Here is a 12,692-nt window from a genome sequence, read left to right as displayed (position 1 = left end):
TTCTACCAAAAAAAAATGCTTCTATCCAAAGCATGAGGGAAAAGAACCCATACTACTACTTCTTCTTCTTTTTTTTTTTCCAAAAGCCTGAAGTATAGTAAAGACAAATTAAAAAAAAACCAACAGTTTCCCGACAGCCCATTACAATTTGGCACAGACTGTTCTAGCAAACACCAGCTACTGTGCTACTTTACCAGCTACTTTAGGGCTAGATGGGAGCCCTCAGTGTTCCTTTCCCCAGAAGCAGCTCCTGGAGTCCGCAGGAGGACAGGTGACCTATGGAGAATGCCACAGTCTTCACCACAGGTAAGTGCTAATTCACCCCTATACTTTGTCCTTTCAAAGTGGGTAAGAGAAATGAAAACACGGCCTGTTTCCCACCTACCTGATTTCTTGAACATCCTCAGTAATACCCAGTTTCAGGCTCAATACATCTGTTGACAAATAGCAAGCTGTTTTGGGCAAACTCCTGACCCTGCTACTTCTCCTCCTTCACATTTCCACTTGTCATTGCCATTCCGGCCTACTGCATTAGCAGCATGATTCCTCTTCACATATTGAGAACTATAACTGGACAAAAATTGCCTTAGAAACTAGTAGATATTTTTTCTTCTCAGCTCCACAGTTAAGGCAACAGACCAATGTCCAAACCAAGCTCAGAGGAACTTGATCTCTGTCCCTGCATGGGGACTGCCTTCTAGGTTATTTGGGGGATTCAGTAAGCACTAGATTTTTTTTTCTATTGAAACTTTGAAAAAAAMCAATAAAAGTTAGATAATTTTAAGAGCTTTGAAATCTGTACAGTGCAGGAAAAACTATTTGTTTTCCAACATCATTCAGGGTCTCAGAATCCCAGGTGTTACATATCATATGCTTTTAGAAAACAAAAATATCTTGTATATATCCTGAATGCTTAAAATMTTCATGTAAACCATAAGGAGAAAAAACAAGCGGGAGTGAAATTACTGATGTGCTTAACATAGTAATTAGGAACTAGAACAAACCTAATTTGCTTGTTATACTCACTTATTTCCTGCCACTGTCAACTGAATGGGCCATTGACTAAAATTTTCCAAATAATTAGATGTACTTTATAAAAACTAATAACAATCTATGAAGACTTGGCTACAATCTAAAATATTCTACCAAGCAGGCTTTGGATTATAAACTTATTTGCAAATTTATTCTAAAATCAACCAGATGATAGGTATTGCTTCAGAATGCAATTCTAACTACAGTGATTCTGTTGGCTGCAGCTGAACAGCAGCTTCTGCCTGAGCTGGGCAGGACCCTGGTGTAAGAGCAAGATAAAAACTGAGACTTTTTACTCGTAACTGGTGTCCTGTCAAACTGCAATAGTAGCTTCTATTTCACTCTTTAACCAAACTCTTTCAATTACATCAATTCCGAATCCATATTCTTATATGAAATTAGGAGATCTGCAATGTCTCTTGCATGTCCCCCTTTACCTCTGAATTATTTTCACACTCTCTGGGAGTCTGAGCATGCTCAGCAAAACTGCAGTACTAAGCCCAGAAGGATTAGCTCTGTACCAAACTGTACAGTCAGCATCTGACAGCTACAGGGATGAAGTATGATCGATGTGTCCGAGTTCTGATAGGGGAATAAGCAGACACTTCTCCACACTTTCACAAAATGTGAAAAACAACACTGAAATGATTCTGCATGGGTTCTGAAGACAGCAACCCTGACTTTTCCTAGCTGAGCTGGCAAGTGCCTGTCTATAGGCACTATAGCCTATAGCCACTGTCTATAGCCACTAACTCTTAGTGGGGAAATAAAGGTTTTTTTGTCTATCTTTCAGTAGAAATCGGTGAGTTCTTATTTCTTCAACCCAAGCTTCGGCACTTGCTGCCTTAAAACTGCCATGTACAGGGACCCTCTTGTTCTATGAACGTCTGTCTGCACAACATGGCTATCTCCATTGGATCAGTTTTTAAGCACACAGTCATCTGTGCTTAAAGTTTTAAGCATGATTACATGTTTTACATGTAATACATTACATAAAGTTTTCAGCATGATTACATTTAAGTTATACATTCAAGCTATGCTTCTAGGCGATAAACAACGACTGGGTTTCAAGTTCTCTTCATCTTTAGCACTTCTTCCTGAGCCCTGAAATTCTCTGTCCTTGATCTGTCTGAGATGATACACCTGCTTTGAAGGAACCTAAAGTTACTGGAAGAGGAGAATTTAAACTGTCAACATTTCTGTGGATGTTTTTCTTCCGCTGAAATCAGAGAAAGGTGGATAACGAACCAGAACAGGCAGAGCCAGACCCCAGTCACAAAGCCATGTGTTACAGAGCACGATGTTATCCCGTGAACGGGACTCCAGCAGCACTTAAAAGGCATTTTTGATTTAAAATTTTCATCCCTTCTGGTCTTGGCTTACAAGTCAGGCCCTCTGGCAAAGCTTCTGAAACTCAACAATGTCTGTGCTATTATAAAGGGTGCAAAACAAAAATATTAGCTGCTTTACTCACAGCTAGCCATTAGAACAGGCTTGAAGATTCCTCAAATTCATTTGACCAACTCCAATTACTTACACTATTTATATTGTCTCTTACTAAAATTGAAGTTAATGAGATGGAATAAAAACATTTTCACAAATTAATTGGATTTACTTATTACAGGAAAATTGCAAAGATAGAATTCAGGCTCACATAAAACAAAAATTCATTTTGATTATCTATTAAAACAATAGCTTTAAAGTACTAATCACAATGAATATGCTAAAAAAATGCTCTAACTATATTAACAACCAAACAATTGGTTTGGCTGTTAATATACCAACAAAACAACCAATTAACAATTAACTATATTAACCCTCAAAACTTCAAATACAATTGCTGACTCAAAGCATCTGATTTGACACGTTTAAATGTAGTTTTGCTTGAAATCCAAAAGGAGAATTTTAAATATTTCAACTATTTTTTTAAATTGTAACTTAAACACAAAATCACCAGTCCSTTCTGTAGATTTAAAGAGGTATGTCACCTGTATGTATCCGTATCTTGGTAGTATAATCAAGAAGGTAACATCACCTGAAGTTATAGATTGCCTGTTTTTTCTCTTGACAATAGTTCTGGCAAAATATAGCCATTTAGGCTGAAATACCCAATTCCAGCTTTCATTGTAGTTTATTTGTGTGGCTAGTTGGTTGGTTTATTTCATTCTAATCTTATCATAAACTCAGTTGCTTACATAACAAAGGCAGGATGAAAATGTGCTTTGGTATGACAAAAACATGATAAACATTGTAATTCTAATATTCTATTCTAATATTATAGTTATAATAYTCTCTGCATTTGGTAGATACTCATAATCCCATCAAGGCAGCCTTTTCTCCTCCATAAGAAATTAGAATAAATCTATCCACATTATAAAACTCCTCAAGACCATTTTAACAAGGACAGGATTTTTTTTCCTGCATTTACCCTGTTGGCTGCATGTGGTTACGCCACACTAGAAGAGCAGAAATGTGTGTGCCCATACCACGTCAAGAAGAAGGGSCATCACAGGGGCAGAAAGGTCCATGGCAGTAGACTCCTTCCTTTGAATCACCTTCAACACATCACCCAGGAACTTCTTAACTGAAGATGCATCTCCCCCTGGTAACTGCTCTACCRAGAGAGCAGCTACTCCAACTAGGACTGGTCGTGCAATATGTTCAAGCGCAGGGAGAAAAAAAATGAAGATTTTAAGTATCTGTCCTATATATATTGACCACATTTCCTCTGTATCAGAGTATGAAAATTCTGTATTTTGTATTTTTAATTTAGTAGCTGACATGCAATAAAACTACATTCAAAGAGCTTTGTTTGTAATAYCAAGCTATGAGCTGTAAAGAAGTATAAGAATTAAGCTGCACATAAGAACGAGCATTTGTGTGCTTATGCACATGAGTATGCTTATGATGTGATATATAAAGYTTATGATTCCTGAGCATGCACTCGGGATACACACATCTGAGATCACCTTCAGCTCCACATTACTTCTCTCTCAGATCCTGCATGGAAGGAGGTGCGTATAGAGGGAAATTCAAAACTACGTGAAGAGAAATATTGGCCTCAGGATTAAAGAATTTGTATTTTACCTCGAGGCATTCAGTTCTGTACCCATCTCTTGCTTCAGCACTGCTAAGCAAGTGACATCCATGAGCATATTTCACTATCTTGGTGCTCAGCTTACAACACCTGATTAGTCACAGTTACAGTATTCGTATCTATGGGCAATGTCAATTCAAGCTTTATTCTAACTACAGGGACAGCCACAATCTGTTAAATGCATGGAGAAAATCATGCTCATGATATTTCAGATTCAGCATCCAAAGCCAATGGGTCCTTCTGGCTTTCATTCTGAAACTTGGCTCCATTTCTGCAAAGCAGTAAAATCAAAGGAAATAGTGTCATCTCAATTCATAGAGTTTCTGTGGAGACAAGTTATTTGCTATCTGAAGATAAACATAAGTTAAGGTGATTGCCAAAAAAAAAAATCTATATGAAGAAATATGTTATTTTTATTCAGAGCACAGTATGAATCATATATTCCAACTCTAACTCAGGGCAAATTACTTAAGGAAGATCTAAAGAAATATCGAAGAAAATTCATGTGAACATATACCTAATGCCTGTAATACACACAGGCAGGCCACCAAAATCTTGGCATCTATTATCTCTTTAGTGCTTGAGTCTGCACCCGCTAAAGCTTTTTTGGTATAATAAAAACCTACCTAGATTGTGCAGTGCTAGAAATGCCCAAGAATTCAATGCAGTACTCAAAACCGTATCGGATAGATAAAATATATTCACAGGCTCACAGATGTTTTTAAAAATGCATGTTCAAACGATGCAAGTGCTAACAGTGTGGCCCCAGAACATGCTTTTCCTCTGGTGCCTATAAAGTGAAGAGGACATATGTTTAACAGCAGCGAAGCAGAGGCACCACTTCAATTGCAAGTCAGGCAGCCCAGAGCGCTCTGCAACAGAACACAAGCGAGAGTTTCAGAGCAAATAAAAATCTAATCAGACATCATGATCCACASTAGAAGTAAACAACTGGGAATTTTCAGACAGACAGTGAAAAGCAGGAACAATAGCAAGCTTACAGAGCAAACATGCCAAACAGCACTCCACATTTTGSAGCAGTATGATAATTTGATTGTTAAAAATCTCACTGAGGACTTCTGTCTGTTTTAGAAACTAGAAGCTTTCTTCTGTTTCCCTTGTCTATCTGAATGTACTTYATCTGTTCTGAATTTCCACTTTTCCCTGTACAATTTCTAAGGAAAAAGAGGCAAGCCTGGGGTGAAAAGAACACTGAAATAGGATTTGAGAGTCCAAGGTTCACCTAAGACACAAACTTGCTAATGATCTTCATCAACTCACTTAAATCTTAGAAAATAAAGAAGATCCTTTACAGCAGCTGGGATGYGATAGCTGAAAGTACAGAGCAAACCCCAGGCGTACAAAGGTTCTTTCATCACAAACTGACCTTTAAGCAAAATGTCAACAAGCGGTGAATTTGTGTCACTCTCATCTTCCCTTTCAGTCAATGAAGCTCACATCCCCAGACGTATTTCCCCTTCTTCTCCATTTCCTTTCCCAACATAATCAGTGAGCTGAGGTGCCTGGTTTCATCAAACAATGTCACACAGGACACACCAGGACAAACAAAGATCTATCATTCATCCCCACGATAATATATATTAAACCCTGATAGCTCGCATCAAGTTCAGAAAATGGGATTATCATAGGAAGTTTTACTAAGAACTTCTGCTCTGTTATGTCTCTGTGTAGCAATCTGACCTTTAATGCTGCCCTTGCATYCTATTTCACAAACAATGGACAATCGTTATTTCCCTCTTGCTGTCGCAATGAATGTTAATCTGCTCAACAGTACTGCTGAAGTGTCTTAATTCAGACTTCTGACCAAGGTCATTTTTTTTTCACAGCTCAGAACTTGAAATGGAAGGGGGAAATAAATGTTTGCATGCATAAGGGCCATCGCAAGACAGAGTGTTGAGGAGTAAGCTGGAAAGGAAAAGGAGAAATGCTAGATGGGGAATGGAGCAGAGCCTGGAAGACAATCAAAAAACAGAAGGCCCAGCAAATAATGGAAGAACAAAATGAAGAGTTGGAAGGAAAAGGATTAGAGGCAAAAGCTGACAAAAAAGATGGAGAAATAAATTAAGAGCAAAAGAGGTACGTGAATACTGGTCGGTCTTGATGAATTTTAGCCCCAAAAGAAAGTAAGGGGATAATTAAGGCCTAAAAGTTTCTTTGTCATAAATTATGCTGTGGCATGCTAGGATATAGAGGTCTCCTTGTTAATCTAAAAATGATCAGGTGAATTCACGCGTTAGTTAAAAAGGAAAATAAATTCATGTTGTTATATTCAAGAATGTTTTGATCCTTTGCATAAATATTTTTTGGTGAGAACAGAGCAACMTTAAGCTGCTGTTAAAACTTTACCCTGGGTACAATAAATATCAATGTAAGCTTCATATTAGTTACTTGTAGAGTCAGAATTTTATCATAATATATTCATCAGAATGGCTGATAATCTCTTATAGCACATTTGTACAAGGTAAGCCAATGAAGCTTCAGGAAGCTGGCTGAGGCATGGGGTTATCCAGCCTTTTGCCAGGCCATTCACTAAATTCTGTATCACCCAAGTTCTACATTATTGAGATAAATAAGGAAATTCATTTTGCTGTTCTTCATCACATGGAGCACAAATGCTTCCTCTTGATTTCTACTAAGACCCTCTATGGCTTAACAATAATTTCAGTATGACCAGTTAAAAACCTGTTAAAATACCAGCTGCTTAATGAAACTTATTTAAGCCAACCTGGTGGTCAACCTAAATACACAGAGAGAGAAAAATAGTGGACAATTATTATTAGCACTCAGCATCATTCAGAATAGACAGAATTGTGTGGATGGAAACTTGACTATCTTTGATTTAATTAAATGTGATCATGAATTTCTCCCCTGCTATTTTGAGAAGATTTGTTACCTAAAAGACATAGGTGAGAAAACTAAAACTGCAAGGGTTTCTGCACGCAAATAAGAATCACAAGAAATTAGAAAAAGTGGTTTCCTCCTCCTGAAGGCAGTACGGCCTTCAGCTTCTTCCTTCTTCTTTCTCATTCAAAATAATGAATAGAGTTTTCTTTTTATAGCAGTAACTCAAAAACATCAAGCATAAATCAATGCAATTGTCATCTGCATTAATCTGCCAGGAGTTTGAAACAACAAACTCCTGACTCTGAACAGTCTCATCTGCTGAATTCTCTTCATCACGGTACTTTGACCTCAGATTCCACAGCTACAGGATACTCTGTTTTYCTAGTGCACTCAGGAAATGTGTTTTACTGCTAACAAGGCCACCATTTTAGCTGGCTCTTCTTTCCAGACATTTTGTCCTGCTAGAACCTGCCTGTAGCTGCCTTCTGTTCTGCAGTTTTCTTCCCAAGCTGCATCAGCTTTTGGGACAGCAGCACAGGTTCATCATTTGAGGTCTTCAAAACCCACCTGGATGCCACCCTGTGCCACATGCTCTAGGTGTGCCTGCTTGAGCAGGAAGGTTGAACTAGATGATCTCTAGAGGTCCCTTCCAAACTTGAATATTCTGTGATTCTGTGATTCTGTGATTTAGAAGTCATGACTTGCTACCAAATCAGAGTAGAGTCTGCCTAGAGAAAACATACTGTAATGGGCCACAAGGATTGAAAAAAATCTGTAATAGGACAATAGTCTAAAAGAAAGGCTGACTCACGCAGGTATGATCTTTATGAAGAACAAGGAACTCCTGTTCCTTGGAGAGCTGGAAGTAAGAAAAAATGGTAAGGCAGGTCAATATGTGGAAAAACAGATATGTGTAATTCAATGAAAATCAATGACAGGGAACAAAACAAGGCAAGATTTCTAATTAGCCTGAGGGATATACAAGCAGTACAGAGAGAGTCTGTGGGTTGGCCAGGATACACAGAGACATATGAAGGAACTTTGCAAAGCCCTCGAATTCTGGCTCAGGTGGCTCTGCAAGAAGTTCCCAAGTTCATTTAGAAAAAAAGTCTGCAGGAGTTTAACATGGCATGTGCAGCATTGCTAGCTTTCATGAAAAGCAGTTTTGTCAAGAGATGATCTGAAAGAGGAGCTTATCTCCTGGGGTTTCAAAGCAGATAATCACCAATGTAGCCTTTCCCTACAGCAAACTGGCTCGGCAGAGAGGAGAGGCAGTCTTACTCACCTCAAATTATTTGGTTAATTAACTCCTCCTCCTCAAAAAAAAAAAAAAGGGGGGGGGATGATGATCATTTCTCTATATTTAAATCTGTAAGCACCATATAAAAGATTGAAATAATGTTAAAACTTTGGGAACTACAAAGTGGAGCAAATGGATGGAATTAAAAAAAAAAAAAAAAAAAAAAAAAMCTGTCCTGATAGTGGTGCCTATTTTAATAATCTCTCAGCAGTGGTGTTATAAACTCCACAGATGGCTTCGACAACACAGCATGAATATATCTAATTTGGAGCCTAGTCTTCCTAACCTCCCTGCATAATGAACAGCAATAGGCACCTCCAGGAGATGTGGACAGCTGAACAGATGCATTTCAAACTGCATTCTAGAAGTACTAACTTCTGTTCTACCTCCATAGAGAGCAAGGGTCTGATCTCAAGTGTTTGGACCCCTGCACCTTCATATTCCCAGCATTTTCCTTAGTTTAGGCTGTACAGGAAAATATTCTCTAATACACAGAATACCTATCACCTTACTATCCAGCATTTCCTACACATAAATTGTATGTCTGTAATTCTGCAGATGATTAACCGAAAGGCAAGTGTTTCTAGGAATAATCCCACAGATCTACACAAATGCTCTACAGTTACTTACAGAACATGCTTCCCCCAAAGATATGAAAAGCATAAAGGGCAAGCACTGACTAGCAGGGCAACACACACAGGCAATGAAGATGTATTAGACAAAGCCCAAAAGCCAAACCTTGCACCCACGTGCAGAAAGAACATACCACACAGACACCATGCCCAAAGCTTCCTGGAAGCGTCACGTTTCTTCTCATGCGATATGCAGCACAGCGCACACGCACACAAATAGTGGACACCTATAAACTGCAAATATATGTCAACTAGGCCGAGAATAGCAGACCTGTCACTCTTCACAGACTTACAGAACCAGCTCTCTAATATAAGATTTGTAAAGTCTTTGAAATTAACTTGGAAAAAATCTGCAGACTTAGATAGACAGACAGACAGACAGATAGATAGATAGATAGATAGATAGATAAGGATAGATAAAGATAGATAAAGAGCGTGTCCAGGAAAACAGCTAACAACTCCATGAATAACAGAGAAAGGTTAGAAGCTGTAGTCAACTTCGGATAATCCATGCACACTCATGTTTGTGTCAGCATGCTTGAATAGGAAGCCAGATAAAACCACAATTAATATAATCTACTTTACATGTGCTTTATAAAATATATTTGCAAACACATGTAAACAGATTTCAGGAGCAGCTTTGAAAACCATGGGCCAAAGCACCTCRAGGTACTGAGCATGTGAGCTGTGCATTACATATATCTGATCTGGTCTGGGGCACAGAAGGAGGAAGGGGCACAGTTCATCCATCACCCAGTGACAGTCACCAAATGCCCACACACGTCATGTCAGTACAGGTATGAGTAGATAGCATAAAGCTACTAAAGTAGGACRAATAAGGAGTGTGCCTTCTGCAAGAAAAAGGAACATATACTGCCTTTTATTTGTGACATAAATATAGAACTTTGTGTATTTATGTACTCTAAACCAGGTATAGAGTTTTAAAGAATTCGTTTCTTTGAAAAAAAAATCCATGAAGAATGCCTGCTGAACATATACAGGAAAAAAAAAATAATGCAGTGACTTCATCAGGCCATTGGGTGATTTTGGCTTGCTAAGGAACAAGGCTTTTTTATTTTTTTTCCCCTCCCTGCAGTTGTTTTCTATGCAGTCTTCAGGCACCCTGCAAAGGCATTACCATGACACCACGCTGCGAAGCAGGGAAGTGCCTTGCGTGCACCCCGTCCCCGGGCTCCCCCAGCGCTCCTGCACACTGACAAACGTGCACTCCTGCATTGCACACTGCTGAGGGGACTGCACTCTCCCGTCTTCCTCTTAAGGCTTCTATGAGGGATTAGATCTTTATGGTTTAGGCCCTGGATCTGCAACAGGATATGCTGACACAGATTGATGTGCAGTTTTCTCAGTTGTAACACATAGTTAGCAGTTTCCAAATGCAAACATCTCCTTGCAAGCTTGCATGTATTAAACTGCAGAAAAATACTTCAGGTTCATTGTTTTGTTTTGTTTTGTTTCCCCTCCTTTCCTTTTTCCTCAAGACTTTTTTAGAGAACACATAGTATTTATAGTATTATGCACTTTAGGCACTAAGGTGCGTGATTAGATGTGATTATGCACTTGGATTAAAAGGTAATTTTAACAGGATAATATGTCTTAGACACAAGTCATTTTTGTGAAGGAAAAGATCCTTTTGATCAAAGGCTAGGTAAGGTAGATTGTTCAGAGGCCCTGAAAAGCCTGATTTATGTAATCCTCATCATTTTAAAAATTAATAGGCTGTTCCATATTTAGCCATGATCTTCAGAATTACTTTAGTTGTGCAAGTACTTTGCAAATTCTCATTTTTAAAGCAATCCTGTGCATGCTTGAGCAGCCCTGTAAGCAGATCCACACTGTTGCACACTACAGTTAATCAGCAGAAGCCCAAACCCCCCCTCCCAAAAAGCAGCGTCACAAGGCGCAGTCACCTCAGCCAATTTCTGTGCATGTGGTAACAAGACCCCTGCTGGTTTCCTTGCACAACAAAAAAGTTTATTTGCTGCTCTAGTTGTGACAGCAGCTCCTGAAGCAGGGAGAGAGTGATTTCAGTCGTCTTTACTGAAAAAAATCAAAGTAATGCACAGGCCCAGTGCAGCATCAAAGCAAGCAGTGTGGCAGGCTGCTGTAGTAATAAACATTTTTTAACAATTTATCGCGCGGCACAAGTGCCAGGAGCAGAGGGCAGGTCTGCAGCAAGCCAGATGCACCAGGGACCTCCCTGCACCACCGAGCCCCCCAGCTGTGCTCAGACCTACAGCCCCCAGCACCCCTGTGCATGCAGCACTGGGCAAGTCCTGCGCTGCCCCCTCAGCGCAGACGTCATCGGTGCTGCAGGGCGCTGCTGCCAGGTACTGCAAAGAAAGAAGGCTTTTTAGGCAACTGCACGGTTGCAAAGTTTCACCCGTGTGGCAGAGAGGAGAAGGCCCCCAAACGCTGAAGCTGTTGAATTCTATGGCTCTCCTGAAGCACACCCCTAAATTACAGGCTGTGTTTCACAATGAAAATGATTTTATTTAATCGTGATGTAAGACACATAAAGCAATGGAAACAATTAGGATATCACTTGCTTAAACCCTGGAAAAGTTAATCAGAGATGCAACCAGACCTTTATTCTCATCCTGCCTTGGTTAAGACCGAGGTATCACGACACATGTGCTCACCTCTGCCTTGAGGGCAGATCTGCCTGTGATGAGTTKGAGCCACAGTATTATATCTGTGCCTTCAGTGGAGCTCTGAAGATTTAGCAAAGTCCTGACTATCCCTGCAGTATGCAATGGCTATGCAGAGTGAATCTACACAATGGATTCGCYAAATGAAACATTTCAGTCAAAATAAATGTTTTTGCACTACAGCTGCCTCATACCTAATGTGCATGTATGTTTTCCATAGACATTACTTTAAAGCTCATGCTACCAACAGGAAAGAAGGAAAAGCATGCCCATAGGATGCAGTCTGTTATGAACCACGTAATGACCTTCCTTATTTAACCAAACCAGTTCCAACAGCTTAGAGCATAGAGGAAGCAAGCACAGATTTTTTTCAAGCATTTAACTTCAATCTCCTTTCTACTACAGATTTGTGAAAGCACTGAAAAGGCAAGGAATGTGCAGGTGTGTAGACCAGAAAGGGGCTGGAGCTATGAGGTGGCTGTTCCTTAACTTCTCTCCCTCAGACAGATAAGATGTTAAGATGCCAGAGATGCCAAAGGTGCAGACACCTGGCGAACACTGCCAACACTGCCAACACTGCCAACACTGCACAAGCGTTCCCTACGCCGCCTTCCCTACGCCAGTGTCACCAGGGCGGCACAAGCCACGCGAGTGCCCCACACGGAGCACTCGGAGTAGTGTGGGTGGCCAGCGTGCCCCTGGGCCCAGCGCCGTCGCCGGCGGGCGAGTCGCCTTTCCCCAACCCCGGAGGGCTGCGTGGCCGGCGGCTTCGCGTGGCGCCGCCGCGCGCGATCGCCAGCGCTGCCCGGGCATCCCGGCTCTCAAGGACAAAGAGGCACTTTCCCGGCCGCATCTGCTGCTTCCGAGCRTGGGATCGGAGCGGGGCAAAGCAAAAACTTGTGTTTTAGTTAGGTGACGTCCGACACGAAGCAGAGGAAAATGACATTTCGTGTAGGATATTGAGGGAAGGTCACTAGGCTTAACTAAGAATAGAGGGAGAGAAAAACAGGGAAGACGGGAAGGAGAGGGAGAGCACTGCAGCAGTGAAGCTCTGCTCAGCCAATACATGCCAGCACTTACCATAAAAACAGAAGGAT

The 12,692-nt window shown here is 40.5% G+C and overlaps 1 protein-coding gene across 1 annotated transcript in view; it reads right to left on the bottom strand.

Moving 5' to 3' along the window:
• The window catches only part of ANO4 (anoctamin 4), a 160,850-nt gene extending 148,158 nt beyond the window's left edge, over nt 1–12,692 (bottom strand). Inside the window, exon 1 of the mRNA XM_026053523.1 lies at nt 12,676–12,692. The gene's annotated coding sequence lies outside the window, so the exon portion shown is untranslated. The remainder of the gene's footprint in view (nt 1–12,675) is intronic.

This window comes from Nothoprocta perdicaria, unplaced genomic scaffold, assembly GCF_003342845.1.
Source record: "Nothoprocta perdicaria isolate Ctin4 unplaced genomic scaffold, notPer1 scaffold_116, whole genome shotgun sequence".
NCBI lineage: Eukaryota > Metazoa > Chordata > Aves > Tinamiformes > Tinamidae > Nothoprocta > Nothoprocta perdicaria.
The sequence above is the reverse complement of the archived record's forward strand: the minus strand, read 5'-3'. Positions and strand labels throughout refer to the sequence as shown.